This window comes from Pelobates fuscus, chromosome 10 (genome assembly GCF_036172605.1).
Source record: "Pelobates fuscus isolate aPelFus1 chromosome 10, aPelFus1.pri, whole genome shotgun sequence".
Classification (NCBI taxonomy): Eukaryota; Metazoa; Chordata; class Amphibia; order Anura; family Pelobatidae; genus Pelobates; species Pelobates fuscus.
In genome coordinates, this window is record NC_086326.1 from 61,408,899 (window position 1) to 61,433,243 (window position 24,345).

Here is a 24,345-nt window from a genome sequence, read left to right on the forward strand (position 1 = left end):
CAATGGTTCATCGTTTGAAATGAATATTCCAATATAGCAAAACATAAGTGGTTTTTATTATCAGATGGTACAAATCATTGGATTTTATTATCCCGCCGCCGAAGAGGCTTAAAAGCAGCAGAGCAATGAATAGATGATGAATAATATCCATTTCAAACCACACGTCATCACATGTAGATTGCAAACAATGCATATCGCCAAATTATTACAATGTGCCATATGTAACCCATTATTTGCAGTGCTTGTGTGTTACCCATACAGAGCGTACCCTGTGTCAGGAACTCAGACACACACACACACACACTTGTTAAATTCTTCCTAACTGATTATGTGCCAGGGCTGTCATAACCTCGTGATTTACCTATCCCCATGCCGTAAAGGGGTTAATCCAATCCTTTTATTCACTCAGCTGCAAACGGAGAGCTTAATTAGTGAAATAATGAATACAATACACAGTAATGCACTTGATAGGAAACCTTATACAACGATCTGAGTTACATTAATCTATTAAGTGTCCTTAATGAAAGGGACATATTTCAATGTGTTAAAAAAAAAAACGGAACTTTGTCTATTTCCATAGCATGAAATGCTTATCCATACTTATTACTTATTAGCACAAACATAACAGAGCATTATCACAAAATACCAGGTGCACTGACTTATTTCCATGATTGCATGGTGAAATTGATAGAAATATGAAAATTCCCATATCTCCAGCGAGGGTTCTAATAAATATCTGCAGAATGTCAGCATTTGTCTTACTGCTGCTCTATAGGATGAATTTAGTAGGAGAGTCCCTAATTTAAACGGCCAGTATGGTCAGCATATCACACACAGCACGCTCTGTACATTATATCAGATGCCATGCTGCTGCTGCTGCTGGTGGTGGTATCTACTTGTAACTGTAACAGCCGCACAGAATCTGTCCTGCTCAGATGAGCTTCTCCTCGCTGTCCACTCACTGGTGGCTCTTGCAGAAGCAGCTTCAGTAATTGTCACGTTTAGTAAGATCAGATGGCAGAGGGTGGAGTTAATGATTGGATTGACGAAAGGACACAAGTGTGTTTACCTGCTTCTAGCTGTGGTGTACAGCATTCCTGAGCCATAGAGGAGCTGTATGGATGCAAAGAAGATGCAATCCAGGAAACGATGCTTTGAATGGTCTCTTTGAGAAGAAAGCTGTCTCAGTGTTCTAAGGATAGAATTTTTTTTTCTTCTTTCATGTTTCTCTACAAGGTGCTCTTTCACTGAGGCTACTCGGTAATCAGTGTGTATTTGTTGATGCAATTGCCTTTATGTGATCGGATTTCAGCAACCTAATCCTCTTGTCTGTAAAAGGGGCAGAGTCCTCACAAAGAAGACTTCCATTTAGTGAGGGCACTCTTGCGATTAATATGATGCCCTTGCCTGCAGGCTGTTATTAGGATGAGGGGTGCTGCTTTGGATGCTCAGCTTGGGATATCAATAACCTGGTCTTTGGAGGGAGATAACTGCATCATCTTCACCAGAAAACACACTGGGATACATTCTGAAGCTCTGGACCAATGTCCCATATCCAGACACAGTGACACCAGTTTTTTAAACTAACTTGTCCTTTCTACTATGACATAACAGGGGATATGTGCTACTAACACAGGAGTATTTTGAGCTAAAGCAGATTTATTGCAAACAAAAAAGGTAAGCAACTATTTTGAATGGAAGCATCTTAATACAATTTTCTTTTTCAAAAATCTGTATTTTATATGAAGTTTGTGCTTTTTATTTATTTTATGTTGAAAATAAAGTATCATATGGGAGCTGTTGTCATCAAACGTGCATGTCTCCCAAGTTATCTTTGGGAAAGTTGGCTCAAACTTTAAAGGCTATCTTAGGGATTTATTCATTAAATTTTGTATTGTAAGCAATTTGGCAAACTTCAGGCTATAATAAATGAGATTCTCGGGTCTAGATAGTCATAGATTCTTAGGCTATGATCACTTACATTTTGATTATTTTCCCCCCAGTTCTACCGTGCAACGTTTAGTGAACAAACCCCTGTGTGTGGTAGCCAAATGCAAGATCAGTAGGGCTAAAAAAGTTGTCTATTCACATACCAGCGACATTAACCCCTTAAGGACACATGATATGTGTGACATGTCATGATTCCCTTTTTATTCCAGAAGTTTGGTCCTTAAGGGGTTAAACAAGTGTATGAGCTATATTTACAGAGAAAGCAGGGGGAATAAAGTATATTGTTTGGATTGTATTAATACTTGTCAGCTAAACTATTCAGACCATGATCAAAACTTAAATGCAGATCACAGATCAACAGATTTAAAATAAATAAATAATAATAAAAAAAAAATCAGTTTCAAGCCTTTATTTAATTGTACTAGGTCTGTATGGTCGCTTATTTAGTATTATTTGATGCAATGCTACACTGCCAATATAAATAAAACAAGACGTGTACTTCCACTGGGAATATAGTCATACAATGTATTTATTTTGTAATTTAAAATATATGTACAAAAAGGTTCAGGAGACAATATCACAAATGAGAGAGTGGGGGTTTGACAATTGACATGCTCCTTTTTTTAGGTTGTTGCTTTAGCTACTGATTATACAAATAGAAATATTTTCATTCCCAATGTCATCTGTTTTTACAATGCATTTGCAGATGTGCATTACATTTGAAAGGCAAAGCTTTCTTGTGCTGTGCAAATCTGGGTATTAATGTCTGATATATAATCTGAATACCCAGATCTACAATCAGCTATGTACATCTGATATTTTATGTATTTTAATAATGCTCATTTTTTTTTTTTTTTTTTGCCTTAACCTATTAGTCAAAACTGATAGTTACCTCAGATGCAGGTGAACAACATTTTGGTTTAATCATTGGCCCCCACTCCCTCTATGGTATCTTTACCTACCCCCATGTCAGAGCTAGCACTTTTATTCCACAACCTTATTATTATTATTACTATTATTATTATTATTATTTTGGTATTTCACTCCCTAATCATTCTCTAATTGTTAGGTGTCTTATATCAAGGGAGGCCCCAGCATTGTGTTATGGGGGAGCACATGGAACTGAGTCTCTCCTGCACAGTTCATTTGTGGTCCTGTGCTCAATGTAATGATGCAGGCTGTTGGCTTAGAACATTTAAAGCAGTGTGAGGCCGATTTTAACCCCTTAAGGACCAAACTTCTGGAATAAAATGGAATCATGACGTGTCACACACGTCATGTGTCCTTAAGGGGTTAAAGAGCTGTATTGCAGCCAGTTCTTAACTTCTACAAGATTCTTCACACCTACACTATAGCCAGAAGCACTGCCATGTATACCAAGTTTTCATGGACTCACAATACTACTTCATGCTGAGAGGCAGCACATGAGAAGTGCTACCTTGCAGTATAATATATAATCCCAAATGGAACTATCTTGATCAGCTAATTAAATTAGCCAATGTAGAGTATAAAATTCAGGGTTTTAAAATTTCCTCTTGCGATAGGTGATTAGAAATTCAGCCCATGTAATCCAAGTACTCCCACAATGCTGAAGTGACATAATTATTTAACTAGGTTTCCGTAAAGGGTGATGCGACTGTGCGACATAACAGCATTGCAAATGTTAATCAGCAGAGGAGTACATCACCTTCCATTAGAGATTTAAGAAATTTGCTCCTCCCTGCCACCTGACACAATCAGGGATGTCAGGCTTCAAATAAATCAGCTAGCATTGGTTTAGAGATAAGTAGTCCCAAATTCAGGAAAAAATCCACATTCTGATCTGCCAGATGGGGAAGGGTTAATTACAGTGAAGTTGGATTATCAGTGAAATGTATTAATCTCATAACCTCACTGGGACTACCTGTTCAATCATGTACTGCAGTTTCCCATCTCCCATTATTTCCTCTGTATGTATTGCGTTTTTCCCATATCCTGACCCCTTATTTTCATTTTTTATCAACAGCTACCCTTTCAGTACGCTTTGTTTTAGTGATTGCTTATGCATATATGTGTGACATTTTGTGCTGGAGGTTTGAAAGGTAACATTATAGCTGTGGGGTGAATTACATTGTTAAAGTTGTCAAACCACCCTGCATCCACCATATTTTTCAGAATCCATAATCCTTGTGCATGCTGATTTTGAATTTCATAAAATTGCTTCCCTATACCATATATAATTCATTTAGCTAATCAAGGCAGTTCCTTAGGGGTTCACTTTTTAATTTGTTAATTGATTTCCCTACTTGTTGCACTTGAATTCTGCAAACAGCAGATGATTATTCTTCATGTGCTGCCCATCTGCATGCAGAAGTGATATGTATCTATAAAAACCTGATTCATCTGCTAACACTTCTAGTTCCTAGTCAAACTTGGGTAAGTGCAAAGAAGCTTGTAGAATACTCTTCTGTCTGAACAATGCCATTTACATCTTATTGCCTCTGTAATGATTTAATCTGCGCTAGAAGCTTGCATCATTAAATTGTACACCGAACTGTGCAAGAACTCTCAGGATTATATAGTAAACACAGAATTTTAGCAAATAATATTGTAACAGCTTGGCTTTTTTTGCTTGAACTCCCACTTAGAGTCCTGGGGTTGGCTTCTGTGAGTATTTGTGTGTGGTGACTGTGAGATGTATGTGGGAGGAGTCTAAGTGTGCTTGTGTCTGCGTGTTGAGTTGTGTCTGTGTCTTTGCTACCATCTTGCATACCTTTCCTGGTGGATGAGCATTGTGGGTTGTACCACTTTAAGCAGTTCCAATGTGCCACTTTAAACTGTTCCCCTGTGGTTCCAGTACTCTGTTAATGACTCAGAGTGCCAGGGGACTGAGAGGAGTGCAGACCACAATGCTCCCTCAATGAAGTGAGGAGACACCGGACTGAGTATGGGTATTTATTGAGATCCTTGGTGTCTCAAGGGAGGACCTCTAACAGCCAGACCTCAGGGCCCAGATGAAGCCAAATATGTCCCTTTTTTGAGCCTGTGCTCTAGGCATCCACCTAATGCGTTATCTGGCTTAGGCCATGAAGGGACACTATAGTCACCAGAACAATTACAGCTTAATGGAACATCTCCAGTGGAAGTCAATCAGATGGCCACTAGAGGTGCTTCGTGGGAAAGCATTGGATTCTATGAGATTGTCAATTTTGAAGATCTCAGCCACTGCTGGCAGATATGTGAGGTGCTGGAATTAAGTTAAGTTGTTACCCTATTTAAAGGGACACTCCAGGCACTCAGACCACTTCTGCCCATTGGAGTGGTCTGGGTGCCAACTCCCACTATCCTTAACCCTGCAAGTGTAATTATTGCAGTTTTTTATAAACTGCAATAATTACCTTGCAGGGTTAACTCCACCTCTAGTGGCTGTCTAATAGACAGCCACTACAGGTCACTTCCTCCTTCATAGCACAGTTTATCTGTGCTAGAGCATTGCTGGACGTCCTCACGCTGTGTGAGGACCTGCAGCATCGCTCATTTCCTCATAGGAAAGCATTGGAAATTGTTTTCAATGTTTTTCTATGGGGAGCGCTAATGCGCATGTGTGGCATGGCCGCGCATGCGCATTAGGTCTCCTCGGCCGGTGGGCGGGATCAGTCTTGCCCACCGGCCGACGGAGACAGAAGGAGGAGCGGCACGGAGGAGTAGACCGCGACGAGGGACATCGTCGCTGCCTCAGGTAAGTGACTGAAGGGGTTTTCACCCCTTCAGTAACCGGGGATTGGGGGGTGGGAGGGAGAGGGTACCTCCAGTGCCAGGAAAACTGATTGTTTTCCTGGCACTGGAGTTTTCCTTTAAGGGGTAAGTGGGGGAGCAGGAAGCTAAATTGTGTTTTTAACCGTATTTGGTCAGGAATACACGTGTATATTCCTTACCCTATAGTGTTCCTTTAAATTTTGAGACATGACACAGAGAGCTACCTATAACATGAATTCTGGGAAAGGCGGGACAAACCTACACTTCTGGGCCCCCTCACTGTCGGATATCTTTCTACTTAACATTTGATAGTAAGAAATGGGGATGGGAGGATTGTGAATGATTGAGAAGACTATGTAGAGGAAAATTAACCATGTTTGGAGGGAAAGACTTTCCAAGTCAATCTGTCTTCAGCTCAGTTGTGTTTGACTGCAATTTGAAATTCCCTTTGTATTTGAGACACACCACACCTTAGTGCTGGGCTGGTCACCCTTCAGGCACTCCAGATGTTGTGGACTACATCTCTAATAGTGCTGGCAAAGAATCAAGGGATATGTAGTCCACAACATATGAAGTGCCAAAGGTTTTCTACTTCTACTTTAGTGATTAACCCTGTAAGGGCAGCTGAATGTATAAAGGGCAGTACTGAGAAGGCACATAGACATTTGCCATTGGCATAAAGCAGATGGTAAGGGATGGGGGATTGCACATAGCCAGTGAAAGGATATTTGCTATGGCAGATTCTCTCTTGCTGCTGTGAGATTGTGGAAAAACAGCTAGCACTGAGCAGAAGAGAGGGGATGGAGATTCCCAACACATTTTGGTCCAGTCTTTTATTTTTTTATATATATATATATATATTACACTAAACTGTGTGCAATGCGATGGGCACTTCATTCACTCACATTAACTTGTCGCAAATGTGCCAGTTCTTTTGATTTTAAACCTGAATAGTGCATAGGTCCAGGAGAGCTGGCCCTTTGCCCTGTGGTAAAGATGGCTTTGCTGCTACACAGAATTGGATAGCAAATTACATGTATCACACGTAAACATGCAAAAGAAACGTGTGCCCAGGAAAACTTGGTGAACGTAGCTTGCAAGCTCAGGGTTTGACAGATTTCAATTATATTTATTCCACACAGCCTGAATCTTACTCTTTAAACTCTCAGCAACAACATTTCACACACGTGTGTATTTCTGACTAAAACTGACTTTGAGGAGACACAGCTGATAAAAATAAAGGATCCGCAAATGGAAAGTAAAAAGATACAGAGGACATAAAAATGAGTTGGCAACAGTAGAGCACGATTGAACAGTAATATAAAGTTACAGGATCATACATTTTACTTGATTTGCTGATTAACTCTTCACTAACCAGGAAACTATTTCCCCTGGGCTATCTGATTTATTTGTAGCCTATGAAGTGTGTGTGTGTGTGTGTGTGTGTCTGTCTGTCTGTCTGTCTGTCTGTCTTGGTGGTGGTTGGCAACACTGAGGACACAGTTCTATTCTAAACTCTGTTTGAATCTGCTGGGCTGCACTGCTGACTTAACTTTTGCAGTACTGGGGTGTCATGCAGTTGCAACCCCAGCTCATCTCTAGGAACATGTTTCTTCAAAAACAAAGCACATCTCTCCAAATACACCGACAGTATGTAGCTCTGGTCCCCATTCCTTCTTACAAGACAGTCTTCAGTATTCTGCAGCTGTGAATGGGAATCTGAGCTCTGGCTTATCTCCTAGCTGGCTGCAGATACTAACAATGCAAGCCACTTGTTTTATTGATTTGCCTCCTAGCAGCACCGAGGCAGGGCATGCAGTGGAAGGGGGGCAACCGCACACTTGCATGGGCTGTGCATACGCTTTTGTATAATGAGTGGAAATTTTTAAACCATTCTCAAAGACAGCAGTGAGTTTAATGAAGTGAGTCTTCCTAATGGCAAGTCCTGCTAACAAATGCTTTCCCTGTTCTAGTGATGTTTCAAAGGGAGGTTTCTCATGATCTGCATTACTGAGTCCGTATTGAAAAGCACAATGTTTGTCCCTTAACAGTCTCCGTTAATTTCTATATTCTGATTAATATTCAGGAGGGGCTCTATATCACATGTTGCCATTTAGACTTGGACTACACTGAAAGAGGAATTTATGAAGGATTTTTTTTTTTGTCTTTTGTAATAATTTAGGACTATAGTCGGATCCCTCACATCTGCAGAGATCTAAGGACAAATACATCTTTATCTTAGAACAAAGCATTCCTTATATTAGTGCCAACATATTAGTGAATTGATGATGAATCCTTGAGATAAGTTGTCCTGCACATGAATGTTAGCTGAAGTTTTCAAATTAAGTTATTGCTCAAGATGACCTACTTATACCTGCAATGGTATGATTGAGAAAATATTAAGCTTTTTTTTTTTTTATGTATATCAATTGCCCTAGTCAAATATGTCTTTGTGGTGGAGCTCCTTGATCTTCTTTTCTTTATCTATTTTGGGTAGTGCAGGAAAATTGAGTACTTTTTCTGATTTTTAAATCTGTCAATTTAAATAGCATTTTAAGTAACATTTAAAAAAAAAAAAAAAAAATTAGATGTTTCAGATTATTGCTAAATGAAAATATCAATGGCTGTAAATTGCAAGCTCTCCGGTTCAATTTACAGCACTAAACGTTTTGTGTGCTTCTTGAAAATCTTCTTGTATGCAGTACTGATGGACATATATAATTGCTGGCTTGTACATAATTACAACAAAATGCTGACAATCCTCTAATTGAATTTATCAACCATGAAATGTGAAATAAACATTGTATGGAGATGTCATTATTGTTCTGACCTCAGGTGGTATAAGACAATGAAATTAGCAGGCCTTAGCAATAATTAAAGGACTTGAAAGAATGGGGATTTCAAGGTCATCTGTACATACTCCTTGTGGATTGACTTTTTGCCTCACTAGTGTATGTAGAGGTTCTAGTCTTTTATCTTGTTTTATTTGGAATTGCTAAGTGCCCTTATGCAGTACTTCGAAACCAAACATAAGTTGAAGAGGGTTTTCAAACCACATTATTAATGAGGTAGAATACTTAAGTGTAGAATTTAGAGCAAAGTAATAAGCTTGGGAGAGGAAGGTTATTACAAACATAAATGTAGAACTGTAACAGAAAAATATGCAGTCTATTAATATTCACATATACAATACTGAGTGGCATCTGCATAGAGTACTAAACAGGGAACTGTAATCTAATGACAACTGTTGATTCACCCCCCTTTTTTTTTTTTTTTTAATATAATTCAACTACTTTCATCTCCCTTTAAGATGTTGAGATAAAAATAAGTCAAATTGTGCTAATAAGTATTAGTCACTTAAACATTAACGAATTACCTATTCCATTATTAGAATGCCTAGTTATGCTAGCTACAAAGATGTTATTCAGTTGTCAAAATATGAACTTTCATTAGAATGTATAAAAACCTGTAAAAAATACCATTTGTATTAAAATCAATGAGAATCTAGGGGGGCAGCCCATAGTAATACAATATTCTAAAATGGAGTGCTGGTGGTAATCCCCTTCGAACCCACCTTAAAAATTAAATTAAAATTACTCCTGTTGGCTTTCATTTAAAAAAAAAAAAAAAGAAAGAAAATTTTAGCCTTCCCTTGCCTGAGTCTTGCGGTCTAGATGCAGTTGGGATAGAGCACTGACTTTTCCTGCACTGAAGGATGATTACTTGTTTTTCTAAGGAAATAGTCGGTGGGCATGGGCAATTATTAACCTACTTATGCTTTCCACCCTGAGAAGAACAAGGCTTTCCCACGTGTATTATCTATAGCGTGACTGACTTTTTTCAGTGATTGGGGAGAAGTGCCTTATCAACTTATCCCAATTGTGTCTGAGGAGGTAACAGGCACAACAAGACTCAACCATGCAAGGTGAAACTACTACAATGAATGGCATTTGCAAGAGTCATTTTAAAAACAGGTGATTTATTTAATAAAATGGCAGGAAAAAGTGAATGGACACTTGATGACCCATTCCATCCTTTCATTTTTATTTTGCTAAATTTATTTCTAAATATCCCCCCCTCCCCCCCATTTAGCCAGCATTAACCATCCACAGAGGGGGACTTAAATGTCCACCATAACCTGTAAACCGGGTGCCACTGAGTACATCCGAAATAGACCCTTCAGAAAAGTGAGATCTGCAAAATTGATAAGTAATTTCTAATAAATATTATGGCTTTATGTCTCCGAACGTGGAACCTTTTGGCTTAGTTAAAGCATTTATTTATTTTTATAGTTAACCAATATGGTTTCAAAGCATGATCTTGTGTATAATCAGATTAATCAGTTCTGCATCCCTGGATACAATTATTAATCTTAGATTGTAAGATAATTTGGGAAATACCCTCTTCACCTATGTCTCTGTGTCATTGTAAAGTGATTTAGAATATATTGGCACTATGTAATGACATTATTATGAATAAGCTTGAGATGGGCAAGTTATCAGTTGCAATTTAATCAATTTTAATAATGTGAGCCCATTCTAACCAATTTTAAGTGGAAATAAAGCTAATTGATTTTATCACATTTTGTAATCCTGCAATTTATAATTGCATAGCAATTAGTAAAAATAAAAAATAAAAAAAATAAGCTCTGTACAATGGCCCTGAAGGAGTAAACTGTTTGGTTTTATACTGTGTATTTATTTATTTTTTATTTATTTTATTTTTAATATCAAAACAAAAGAACAATATCAAACTCTTTTAGAAAAAAAAAATCATCAAAAAGTATATTGCATTTTGCAAAATTGTCTGGAAGACTAGCAAGATTCAAATGCTACTTTGCCTGCTGGCATACAATAATGTGCTATTATATGATTATGCTGGCTTTTCTGCTATTACTGGAATAATTTTTTTCCTCCTAATCTAAACTGTGCTTTAGATTGCTCTTCAAAAAAAAAAATGATGTAAAATATTTTAGAATGGGTTACGTTCAAATCATACTTAGTCTCTCCTGTCACTGTTAGTTCATCACAAACTGCTGTCTACATCTTTTTACACTAGTAAAATTACCAAAAAAGAAAATAAATAGCTTGCTACAGATATCCCAGTATGTATTTCTTGTGAGTATTGCGCACTACTTCACATTCATATCTGTTTTATGCAACATTGTCTGAAAAAAATTAATTTATTTCTCATCTGACAAAAATCGGAAGCAAGAGAAAGGTATATCCACTAAAGTGAATTCAAAGAGAATTTTAAATTTAAGGCCAGAGCAGCCGACCCATCTAATGGGTATTTTCAGTTCAGCTACGTTTACATTTAAACTTTAAAATTCACCTCAAGTTCTCAATTTTGTAAATGACCCTGTAATTTTCCTTTAAATGGAGGCTATTGCAGCCTGACAGATATTTGATCACTGTTGGGCACAGGGACATGCGGGGAGACCCTGCTGCAGTATTTGCAAACCTCGGGAGTCTCCCTCTGCTAGGGGAATCAGAGTGTCTAAATGTGATCATTTAGGGGTTAGAATTTAAAGGGCTACATGCATTGCTCAGTTTGAGTGATGCATACAAATCATTTATCAGTCTGGGGCCACTAAATGTGGCGTAGCTGACAGGGGAGCCCCTGGAAACTTCCAGGGAGTTTTTTCAATGTCAAAAAACGTTTTACACTGGGCAGGATTTTCTGAAATGGATGTTTCTGTGAAAAATGCCCCAATTTAGATAGATAATAGAATACATTATATATATATATATATATATAATATAATTTTTTTTTTTTTTAACCATTTAATATAAGCAGATAAGACACTTGTTCAAAGTACTTTAATAAATCTCCCTCTTCTTCCCAAAACTAATCTACATAAGATGGTTTATAAAGTTGTGAAAAGAGACTATGCTTTAAGCACTTTTGTTGACTGATATTGAGGAACATTGCCTTAAACTACTTAATACAATCCAGTCATTTATAAATAACATTTGTTTTTGTTCACTTTGCTCAGAGTTGCTCATAAACTTTATGCTGTGTAAACCGAGATTTAATTTTATATAAATCAATTTTCCAAGTGATAAATTATTACCTTTTTATAACAGGTCTTCTTGAACAACAACATGACTAGTCATCCCTGTTAGAAGCAATTTTCTGATAAGCATTATAAAAATAACTGTGCATAAACAACTGAGCCTGAAAAGAGGACTTTGCTTAAAGAAAATTTAAAGAGGACCTATCATGCCCCAAACAATTTATGCACCTTAGATTAAGCATAACATTCATTCTATACATTGTGCTAGCAAATATATTGAGTAGGACAAAAATCTACTTTATTTTTTTTTCTTCCTCCCAGGTGTCAGTCAATGCCCTAGCATACCAAGGTAGCAGAGCCAGCAGCAGCAGACTGGAATTTTACTATATTTAGGGAGCTAGCAGCAGACTGGAATTTTACTATATTTAGGGAGCTAGCAGCAGACTGGAATTTTACTTTTTTAAGGGGGTTAGATCGTGATTTTAACACTATAGGGTCAGGAATGATGTTTGTGTTCCTGATCCTATAGTGTTACTTTAAGGCAGGATTGGTAAACGTTCGGCCCTCCAGATGTTTTGGACTAAAACGCCCATAATGTTAGCAAAGCATCTAGGGAGATGTAGTCCACAACATCTGGAGGGTCGAAGGTTCACCACCCCTGCTTTAAGGTAAGTGAACATTTTTATTACAGGTTCACGTTAAGCTATTCCGGTATTACCTTTTTAAAATATGTTTTGCAGCTACTTCTGTTGGAAGCAACACTATATAACATTTGCAACTAAATTCAGCTGCCTGGTTCAGGTTTAACAGCTACACCTCCTGCATAGATAAAGTTTACATCATGTCAAATTTTGGCTTTTTTTATTTTAAGCCTCTCTTGCATTTTCACTATAGTATCTAATTTTAGGTCAAAGTAGCTGAGCTGAAAAAGTGGCTGGATAATTTATTCCATCTCTGCTTTGTTCACCTAAGATTGGCTATTCAAAAGGTCTCCAGCTTTTTGAGAGTGGGAAAAAAAATCTGTTTCTTTTTAGGAATTTAAAAAATGTTGTAGAAGACAATTACTGCTGTTTTGTCACATTTATATCAGTAACTATAGCTGGAGTAAATTCATATTTTGAATGTGGGGGGGGGGGGGGGGGGAGAGGTGGCAAGAACACCTTATTGGCATTAACTGAAACATGACTCTTTACCTCAGACACTGCAATCCCTGTTTCATTATACTTTGGTGTTCTTCAATTAACTTACACCCCAAGACATTCTGACAGTAGTGGTGGCAAGTTAGGGTTTCTGCTTTAACACCATTGCTCCTTGAAACCTCTACCCACACCCCTTCCCTATCTTTTTCCTCACTTAGGGTTCACTCAATTTACTTGTTCGAACCCATCTTTAAAGAACATCAATGTCCACAAAGTCCAAGGTGGTTAATTGGAATGTTGAAGTACCCAAGAATTAAGGATGGAATATTACTTGAAAGGAAGAGAATAGAAGGCGGTCACCACTAACTCCTCTCTTCTTTTTCTTTCAAGTTTTATTTCATCCTTGGGTACTTACACATTCTATTTATCCCATCTATGACTTTAGTAGCCTCAACTTTTTTCAATCACTTCCTACCTTGGGCTATCCCAGTGGTCAAAGTATCCCACACATGTAGTTGGCAATACCCTTGACCTAATTTTATTTCAGATGCATGCACACTCTCTAATATTTAACACTCCATTACCTCTCTCAGATCACCACCTCTCATATGTTGATCTCAAGACCTCTCTCAGCCAACGTTCAAAGACTAACCCTCTCAGTACAGGAGAAACATTCATTCTCCTGACCTTTAGCAAGTTTACTTAGGAGGCCACAAACTATTCCAAACTATAAACAGTAATACTACAGGGAAAGGAGGTAAAGAGAAATACAAGTGAAAAATAAGAAATAGATGAGTAAAATAAGCAAGTCCGATATTCTTGAGTTGATCTTCCAGAAGTGCTCCCTTTGCAAATGCCTCTGGCTGCACGACTGTAATGAACTTTCATCCATCTAAACCTTCTCCTCGTACAACACTACCCTTATCTATGCCTTGGGCACTCTAGCTCTGCTCCAAGCATACACCTCAAGGCAGACGCACCTCCAACCGTGTGAACCCCACCTACAAGTTGTGCCTGTCAAGCTGAACAATGCTGTAAGAAGGCTCACACCTTTTCAGCACTACCACCTGTGTGCTGATAACACTCAAGTACATCTCTTCTCCTCTGATCTTTCATGCTGTCCTTGAAAGTTTTACCAGTTTCCTCTCTTTAAACTCTGATTGGATGTCCTCCTGCTTTCTAAAACTCAATCTTTACAAAGCTGAAATTCTTATCTTCCCTCCTCATAATCCTAATCCACCTGTTTCACTCTCCCCTCAAGTTGATCGAACTTGCATCAGCCCATCTGTGCAAGCTCACTGTCTTGGTGTTCTCTTATGCCTCACATCCAGTCTGTTGCTAAATCCTGCCTATTCCACCTTAAAACACAGAATTCACGTGTTCATGCTTTTGCAGTTTTTCACAATTATTACTGTAATTCACTCTTAACCATACCACCTCACTACAGTCCCTAATGAAACCTGCAGCTGGACTTATTTTTCTCTCCTGTCGCTCCTCTCACACCTCACCTCTCTGTCAATTCTTACACTGGCTTCCTGTACCCAATCCATAAGTTTCAACTCAAAATACTAACACTTCTCTACAAAGCTCTCAATCTACCCCCACTAAATGTTTTCTCTAATTCATAGGTAGGCCACTTCTCGTTCACTGTGCTCTGCAAGTGACCTTGTCCTGTCCGTTGCTCTTAACGTACTTCTAACTTGCACTTGCAGGACTTCTCTCATGGTGGCTCTACCCCTTTTAAACAGCCTCACTATTGCCATAAGACTCTCCCATAGTCTTCAATCATTAAAGTCCCTCAATTTCACAAACCTATCTTACTTTCTCTTCGAGAGCTCCACTCTCACCTTTCAATTCTGCTACTTTCCCACCCTGAAGGGTTATTGCTATCCCCCACACTGCTTTCATATAGTTTTTATATCCCCACCTTCTCTAGATTTTAAGCTCTTTCGAGCAGGATCTTCATCAATATACTGTCCTGTAACAATTTGTAATAGTCTCATTTATTGTTGGATTCCTCCCGATTAAATTACTAAAAAGCATTGCGTAGTAAGTTGGGGCTATATAAATGCCAATAATATGATGTACAGAGAAAGGCAAGGGTGACAGCAAAGCTATTTGAGTCCAAAGTCCTAACCATGAATGGACACAAAAAATGTTTCTAGCATATCTCCCAAGATTTCAAACAAACCGTGCATGACCTTTTTAATTTTAGTGGTCTGAGTGCGCTTGTGGCCAGAAATGTTTGGTGACTTACTAATAACAATTTATGCAACTAGATGCAATTTTGAACAAGAACAATGTATCTTATTTATACAGACTGATTTCTAAAAGCGTTTGTTATAGTTTAAAGACTCATTACTCTGAGTATTATTGCTGTTGAGCTGTGTTATACACTCAGACACAACAACAATATGGAGCTCTAAAAAAAAAAATAATAATCCAAAATTAGTATAGATTTGGGCCTAAAATATGGACTGTCTGTCTTAATTAGGGACCATTGGGAGGTACGTGCTAGGACACTGATGTGTAAAACCCAGAATGTTTGAACTTTTTCCATGATGCATGTTTATTTGGTGTGCTTTTATTGTTAACCTGACCTGCAAAGCATTGCCTTGATATCATAAGCATTCCACACGATTCTGTACTGTATGAAAAACTTTCCAAATGATGTATCTCTGCTGATTTCTGTAGATAAATAATTTTCTTAAAGTTTTTTTTTTTTTTTTATTTAAATGAAATAACTTGGAAAGCATATTAAATCGAGGCCCATGTTAGAATAAAAACAACTATTATTTAACTCTTTGCCTGACTAGTGACAATTAGTCTTGTTGGAGACTTTGAGATACCAGCCATGACCGCTAACGCAAACATCAAAGTCAAAATGTTGTATTGTGCTTTCTCAATATGTTGCTAGCCAAGATTAACATTTCAAGTCTTTTGTAAATAGCCAGGCTTAAAAATTACTCGTCACTGAAAGTGATTGTTCAGTGTGTGTGTGTGTGTGGGGGGGGGTTGCTGAATTTTGAACGTTTGCCCATTACCAAAGAAATAAGTCTATAATTTTAATGGTAGGTGTATCTTAATAATGAGAGACAGAATAATAAAAATAAAAAATCCAGACAAACGCATGTCATAAGTTATACATCGATTTGCATTTCAATGAGTGAAATAAGTATTTGATCCCCTCACTGAATGTTCATGAGGGGTGAATTTGTACTCGCCAAATGTTACTTGCCAATAGCTTGTGGTGAGTGGAAATTAATAAGCCCTGTTACTAATACCTATTTCAGAATTTTAAAGGATTCCCACCCCCGCTTATAACACTTCTCTATGGCAATGTTCTTTAATTATCTGTCTTATTACTTTTGAATTTTTTCTCCTGTTTATGCATAAGTATTATTCTGGAAGACTTTATCTTCATATTTTAAACACGTGACCATGTTTTTTTTTTTTTTTTTTTTTTTTCTCCCTTCTTTTCAGAGTTGTATATTTTATATTCTGGTTCTTTTTAATTTGCATGTTCCTAGAAAAGACTACTGAATCCATGCGTCTTGTATACTGTGTAGAATTTCTTTCACACCATGCATCAGCTCTAAACTGTGCCAGGCCACCTGCTAGAGTTCCTTAGAGTTTGAAACATCTGGGAAATAACGTTTTACATATAAAACAGCCTCCCTATTCAGAAGATACACTATCCAAATAAGCAAATGTTTAATAAGATGTGCCCTTTGCAGCCTCAAGTATAATGCAATCCGGGAGCTTGGAAACAAGACCTGTATTCAGAAATAAATTGTGTAATTACTTTGATAACACATTAGGTAGAAAAAAATTGTAATCAGTCTCTGCTACAATCATGAATATGATTTATTTATTTATTCGTAAATTTCCATATAACTACTTCCTCGATGGACCATAAACTTTTTTTTTCCTTGCCATTTCCGTGCCACTAAGCAAGGTAACAACCAGCATTGTTGAAACCATATTTCAAAAAAAGTGTTTGTGTTCTATAGTAGTAGTGATCTATTACAAAATCTCATTCTAAAGTCATTGTTTTTCTCTCACCAGTAAAACTGTTATATTTGGATATACATTTATATATTCCTGTTATATATGTATATTTATTATTTTTTTTCTTCAATATACATGATGAACTAATACTTGTTATATTAGTTCAAGTATGTGGCAAAAAATATGCAATTCAATGAACTTATTTTTATAATATCAATCAACACATCTTTTTAGAGTGAGGGGTTAAGCAAATAACATTGGCAAAAAAATACATATAACAACATTTTCAGTGGATTTCTTAAAACAATTTAGTTAATATATGCTCTCCCACCCCACAAAAAAATGCATGTGTTCTTTTCTTTTTTTCTTTTTCTTTCTTTCTTTCTTTTTTTTTCCCTGCATGTTTTATTTCTGGAATATGGGGGAAAAAATGTTTTAAAAAGGTACATACCTGTTTTGTGCAGCCTTTTCAAGTTCTCTCCGTTTTGCCAGGAACATATTTTCAGTCTGTGCTGGAGTATACACCAATCAAAGGCTTTTCGGTGAGAAACCTCTGTGCTGAAGCTGTGCGCGCACATGAGATTGCAGCTCTCGTATGCTTCTTAATAAGCTGTAGTGCAGCTCTGGGGAAGAAGAAGAAAATCTGAAGTGCTTTATATGTCTTGAGTGTTTATTTTAATGTAATGGTTTTGGTGTATAAATAGTATCACTTTTCTCTGTCAATCTTTAAAAAAAATAATCCAAAGAACATGCTGGGTTTCTGCACCAATGCCTACTTTAGCTTCATTTTCCTGAAAGGAGTGGAACCTGGTATTGTGATCAGCTGCTAAAGCTTATCCAGTTCAATGTTTAATATGAGTTACACATTTAGATAGCAATATTGTAACCTAGGGTTCTTTTAGCGATTGCCCACTGAACCAACACTAAATGTGTGTTTTTTGTTTTTTTTTTTTATTATTATATCTGTAAACTGCAAAGGCTTTTGTGAGAAATAATCTCAAGGGTTTAGCTATTTCTAAGATCCATAATCACAGCAAACTGCATAACCTGGCACCCCCCCAATGTAAGTAGTTAAACAGTATTCAAACAGTTTAACTTTTTATATGGGGTCTGGTGTGAGATGCTCCCTGACACCTCTTAGTAACTTCCATTAGCACTCCTGACCCATGTCCTCCTCTACAGTGCTAGCTCACTGTCTGACAGCATCAGCCAATCACTCTTAGCCAATAACTTAAGCCCTGCACTTCTCAGGGTAGCTCAGACTAAGCATTTGTAGGTTGGAGTAGATGCAGGGAGTTGCACCCAAAGGACCCCAGAGAAGAAGTCCAACCATTCTAAAACGGTTTGACTACAAACATTAAAGGGATTCCAGAGTACTCGTGGCACCATAACTACTTCCCTATATTTGGAGTGTTACTTTAACCCTTTGCTGACTATTTTCCAAGTTTTTGTCATTTTGTGACAATGGTAATTTGTACAATGGTAATTTTCTATCCCCTATACATATTATAAAGGACAGTTGTGTTTGTTTGTTTTTGTACACTCTATACTTACAACAACATTATTTATGGGAAAAAAATATATATTTTTTAAAATAATGAAACCCAGTTTAAAAAGGTCTGCACACAGGTCTCTATACACGTGATTATATATATATATATATATATATCTCCATCTCCTTATTGGTCCCAATTTGTTAAATTATCTCATGTCTAGGACTTAAAAATATGGCAATGCTGTGAATTGTGGTTTTCTAATAATAATTTGCAATTTTTATAGCACTTTTCTACCTGTGAGACTCAAGGCACTTTACAGGTATACAATTTAAAGACATAAAAGTTATGAGTTGTTGAAGGTCAGCTAAGCGGGCTGAATGCCTGATGGAAGAGGTGGGTCTTTAGCTTTTTTTTAAAGAGTCTGTAAGGACGGTGTCTCTCTGACTGCACATGGTAAAGAGTTCCAGAAGGTAGGGGCAGCATAGCTGAATGCTCTGGAAACTGAGTCTGTCTTTATTCTTGGCACTGACCGGAAGGGTTTGCTGGCTGACCAAAGTGAACGGGATGGAATGTAGGGTGTCAGGAGCTCTTTCATGTACTGTGGGACTGGTTAAGGCTTTGAAAGTTAGCAGGCCAATTTTAAAATATCTTCTCCATTTAATTGGAAGCCAATGCAGGGAGTGGAGAACAGGTGTTATGTGGTAGAAGTGAGCTTGATTAGTCATTAGTCTGGCTGCTGCATTTTGTACAGTCTGAAGATGATGAAGTACTTTTCCTTGGAGATCCAAGTAAAGTACAACTATACCTTAGCCAAGTAGGGCATGCTGACACTTTTTAATAGCAATCACAGAATTCAAAACTGACACACACACATTTTGAAAGTAGACCCATGAAGGTATAGGTAATAGTTTCAACGCCACCCCAGTGAAAACTGTTGGGCATATTAATGTTCTCCCCTTCCCCAAAATGTGTAATTTAAGGGTTTATTTAACATTCCATGTTTATCCCACTTTAGCAGGGCCGGCGCCACCTGTAAGGCAACCTAGGCAGTCGCCTAGGGCGCACCTTAGGAGGGGGCGCCGGATCCCTGTGTCTGGAGTCCCCGCTGCGGCTCCTCATGCTGCACTGCCTGAGCGCTTTAGCAAGCCCCAGGCAGCGCAGCACTGCTGTGTGGAGGGCGGACGGGTTTGAGTGACCGGCAGGAGGGAGGCGTAGAGGAGGAGAGGGGGGAGTGAGAAGACCACGAAGGGGGAGTGCAGAGGGACAGGGGGCCAAGGGAGAGCACTAAGGGACAGAAGGGGAGAACACGAAGGGACAGGAGGGAAGGGGAAATCAATAACTGACAGGAGGGGAGAGCACTATGAGATTTTTTTAAAAAAAATAAAGAGCTGCTCCCCTCTCAGTCCCTATCCTACCCCACAAACCCTCTCTTTTACACTACACACATACATAATGCATCCCCCCCCCCCCCCCCCACACACACACACAAATATGCAATGCATTCCAACTCACACACAGACACACCCGGAACACACAATGCATCCCTTACATTCACACAAACACTCATTCTCTTACACACAGAAACAAAATGCATCTCTTAAACAATCAATGCACTCCTTACAGACACACACACTGCATTCAATTACATACACAGAAACACACCTTGCACCCCTTACACACACCGAAACATACAATGCATTCCTTACACACAAACACACACTACATCCCTTACACAAATTGGTATCCCTATACACTACATTCCAAAAGAACACACACACATTGCATCCAGTCTACAAGAACACATAAAACATCCCCTACACACATACACTCCACTTCCTGTGAGAGAACTCATGGGTGGGCCATGTAGGTATTTATGGGTGGGCATTGTAGGCATACTCACGGTCAAACCCTGAGGGCCCTGACCTTGAGCTGTGTAATGGGCCCTGTTTGTTAATTGTTATCTCCAGAGAGCCTCTTCTACACCAGACCTGTGGAGCCAGACTGAGCCCATCATCAGCCTCTTGTCCTCATCTGGTGGTAAGTAGGCAATCCAATATATTATTAGTGGCACTAATCTCTAATTTGCCTCACATTAAATGTATACTATAGTCACCAGAAGCACTACAGCATAATGTAGTGGTTTTGGTGTCTATAGCCCGTGCCTGTAGGCTTTTTAATGTAAACAGTCTTTTTTCAGATAAAAGACACTGAAGACTGACGTTGGCCCATATGGCAGAGCATATGGGCGGGGCATTGTGATGTCACATGGTGGGCAGGACATATGGGGGGGGCGCAAATTTTTTTTTGCCTAGGGCGGCAAAAATCCTTGCACCGGCCCTGCACTTTAGGACCACTGATTTGTATCAACTAGTGCCACCAGGTATAGAAATACCCCCACATGTATATTTTTGTCTTAGGTTCAGTTTATAGGGTCACACTAGAGAATTGCCTCTATACTCCCAACATAAACTTTGATGCAATTTCTAATCATCTTCTTTTAACCCGAGACAAAAAGTATCTTTGAAGAAGGTTTCCAGTGATTTGCATGTGTGTGTTACTATCCGCTGATATTTGCTTTTAAACATACTGTACCAAATTGTTCTCTCTCTTCCTTTTCATTATTTTGACGATCCATCTCTGTAAGATATTTATCATATCATATTGCACAAAAAGTCACAGAGGTCTACATGTGGAGAGCCTTTTATTCTTACAAAAGGCTCATCCAAATGTGAGTGTTCCATTACTCATTTTTATATATGAAAGTTTACATCATACAGAGGTTGTTTTTTTTTTGTTTTGTTTTTTGGGAGCTATTTTTGTTTTCTTTGTTTCCTAATATGTTTAAATGCTGCCCCGGTGTATATACTAAGGGGTTATTTATCACTGCACATGGTGTTTGCAGCAAACTAGGGGAAAGCAGGGCCAGACTGACTAAAAAATTAGGCGTGTGCATTTTTTAATCACAGCGACCCATTGGCAAGAGGGCAGGGCCAGAGATTGAGTATTCTGTCAAAAACAAGCGTGCCCCCCTGCTAAAGAGCTCTCGCATGAGAAAAAGGTCCTGCGCAGTGAAAGTGAATTTAATGCCCTGCTTCCAGTGTGTTTGCTAGTGACTTGTCTATTGGGACTCCTTATGTGGGGTTCCAGGGGACAAAAGGGCCAGGAAAGAATACGGTACCTGTGTTTGGAAGGTGCTTGTTGGATTGCGTGTGTAGAGTGAATTGATTGTGGTGTGGTGTTTTAGTTTCAGTTGTGTTTTATATGTGATATTCTATGCCTGGCTAGGGGCTGTAGAGGGGTTGTGTGTGTGTGTGTATATAGGTGCTGTAGTGTATGTAGGGGCCTTGGCATGTGTATAGGGGGCATAGTGTGTGTACAGGTGCTGCCATGTGTGTTTGTAAAGGTGGCGTAGCATGTGTAGGGGTTGTAGAGAGTGTGTGCTTAGGAAATGTGTGTTTTTGGTGTACAGGACATATAGTGTGTGTTTTAGGGGATGTAGTGTGTGTGTGTGTGTGTGTGGGAGATGTGTGTCTGTGAGTGGTTAGGTGTGTAGTGGTGCTATGTGTGTGAGCGGTGCTGTGTAAGTGTGTGTTATGGAGCCTAGGGTCTATGTTGTGTGTGAGGTGCGAGGAATTATTATTTTTTTTTTAAACTATTTTTATTTATAAAAAAAAAGCTATGTCACCCCCCCCCCACTCTTCTTTTTACCTTTTGGCCAGGGAGGAGGGACATACTGTTGCAAGCCCTGGTCCAGTGGTGGTGCGTGCACTGTAGCCTGCAGTCCTTCCACGAGCACAGTGCTGAATTGGAGTGTAGCCATGGTAATGTGCAGGGCAGCTTGCTTTCAGGAGGAACTTACAGCCTGCCAGGTCCTTCCTCCCTCCCACTCCTGAAACAGATTGCCAGGGAGCCGATGAGGGAGATCTTTGATCTCCCCACCCACTCTGGAGAGTCCACAGCAAGGCTGACTCTGTATGTACCAGCAGGGGAGATGAAAGTACGGGCCTGCCTGGAAGTGGGATGCATTGGCCTTAATCTCTACAATTGGTAGGGTAGGAAGAAAGATACATTTGTAAAAAAAAAAATATATATATATATTTTTTTTTTTTTTTTAAGGAGACAGCGGCCTCTTATAAAATTAAAGATCAATAGCATAATACTCCCAACTGGCTGTCTGAAGGGGTTACTGGGGTAAAGAAATTTGGTGTACATTCCACTGTTAGTTGGGTAATGTGACTGGATTTGCGATTTGCATTTAATAGCTGGTTGGGTAGAATATGCTTATTTCCAGCTATGCTTTTTTGAGATCCAAGAGAGCATCAGTCAGGAGGAGACATAACACAGAAAGGCAGGATATGTCACCACACATCTAAGCCCCTCTGTTAGAGTAGAGGTAATAAAGTTCTCGGTTGGCTTAAGACCTAGGTATTTGGGAAACCTAGCAATGGCCTGGTTTCTAGAAAATCCTTTATAGTAGTCAATGCCTATTTATATAGATAACATTCTGCAAGGATAGTTCTAGAAGCATAGAATAAAGCATCACTGAATAATTGTATATTTCTACTAATTTTTGGCATTCAAAATCGTGCATTATTATTATTATTATTATTATTATTATATATTTGTTTTAATTCCATAAAACTAAACAATTTCCTTTTTCCTTTTTGCTGTTCTAGCGACATGACTTATGCTTTAAAAATAACCCGCTATCTCTTGCCAAGGCAATCCTGCTTATTAATAGTCAAACTATATAGTTCTTAAAATAACCATACTAAGCCAGTCCAATGCAAAGTATTGTGATGGAATTGAACTTGCTAGTCTAATTCTATAATTTTTTGCCATTCTGTCTCACTTAACATTATTTTCATTTGCCCGAGGTACTCATGCCAAATACATTAAGCTTGAAACAAATATATGATATAGAGGTCAGAATAAAATGGAATGATGGTCATTACTATCTTGAAACCATGACTTGTCATGAACACTACTAATATCTGAAAGAATATTCAGAAGTAAAGAGTGTACAAGCACACACTATGAAGGTGTCATGTTACATTTTATATACTGAATTTTCAATTTAAAACATATTGTCCTGTATAAAAAGGGGCAATAATGCTCTGGATGAGAACATAATTTTTCCTCTTTATAAATCACTGGTAAGACCACATCTTAAATATTGGAAAACCGAAAAGAATATATACACTAAAGCAAACAATACATATGGAAAAAAAAACTAAGTGTTCCCAGTTGTACACTCACAAACACCTAAATGATAAACACATCAAAGAGTGGGGAAAAAAACCTAGTATACATATAAAAATAAGAAAACCACCTGGTAATGTAGATCAGATGAAAATCTATAATAATAATTAAACACAACATAGTGTTATATAGTTATGGTAAAGTTAAAAGTATGGTGTTAGTAGAAAACTCATAAACATGTGATGATTCAGGCTTTTCACCCCACCAATGGTTAAAACGGACCAGAAGAGATCTCAGATGATGTGCATCCTTGTATATATGGAAAGGAAAAAAAAACGCATATAGTGAAGTAAAATTAGAACATGAAAAAGTTTTATTTGAATGCACTTACAGACTGGAGTAAAATCGAGAGCTTATCTCCACTCAATATGGAATATAGCAGCAGCGTGGTGGATCTAATAAAATTGCCAACAGCAGCAAAAAAAACATAAAAGATAAATAAAATAACCATTCGAGACCATAAAGTCCAAGATGAATAGAATCCAACGCGTTTCGTCTGGCTGGGGACTTCCTCAGGGATATGTAATTATTTCTTGTGATGGAGACTTCTTATAAAATGTTGTTTATTATTATTGATCTTCATCTGATCTACTTATCCTGGTCTACATTACCAGGTGATTTTCTTATTTTTACACATCTTAAATATGTTGTCATGTTCCTGAGCAGGTCAGAGAGGAGACGATTGCCAGGGTTATTGGTTGAAACTTTATTTGTCTTTTTAGACATAACAATT

The 24,345-nt window shown here is 38.2% G+C and overlaps 1 protein-coding gene across 1 annotated transcript in view; it reads left to right on the plus strand.

Moving 5' to 3' along the window:
* Nucleotides 1–936: 936 nt before the first annotated feature.
* Nucleotides 937–24,345, plus strand: part of PCDH15 (protocadherin related 15) — a 1,410,242-nt gene continuing 1,386,833 nt past the window's right edge. Inside the window, exon 1 of the mRNA XM_063435339.1 lies at nt 937–1,677. The gene's annotated coding sequence lies outside the window, so the exon portion shown is untranslated. The remainder of the gene's footprint in view (nt 1,678–24,345) is intronic.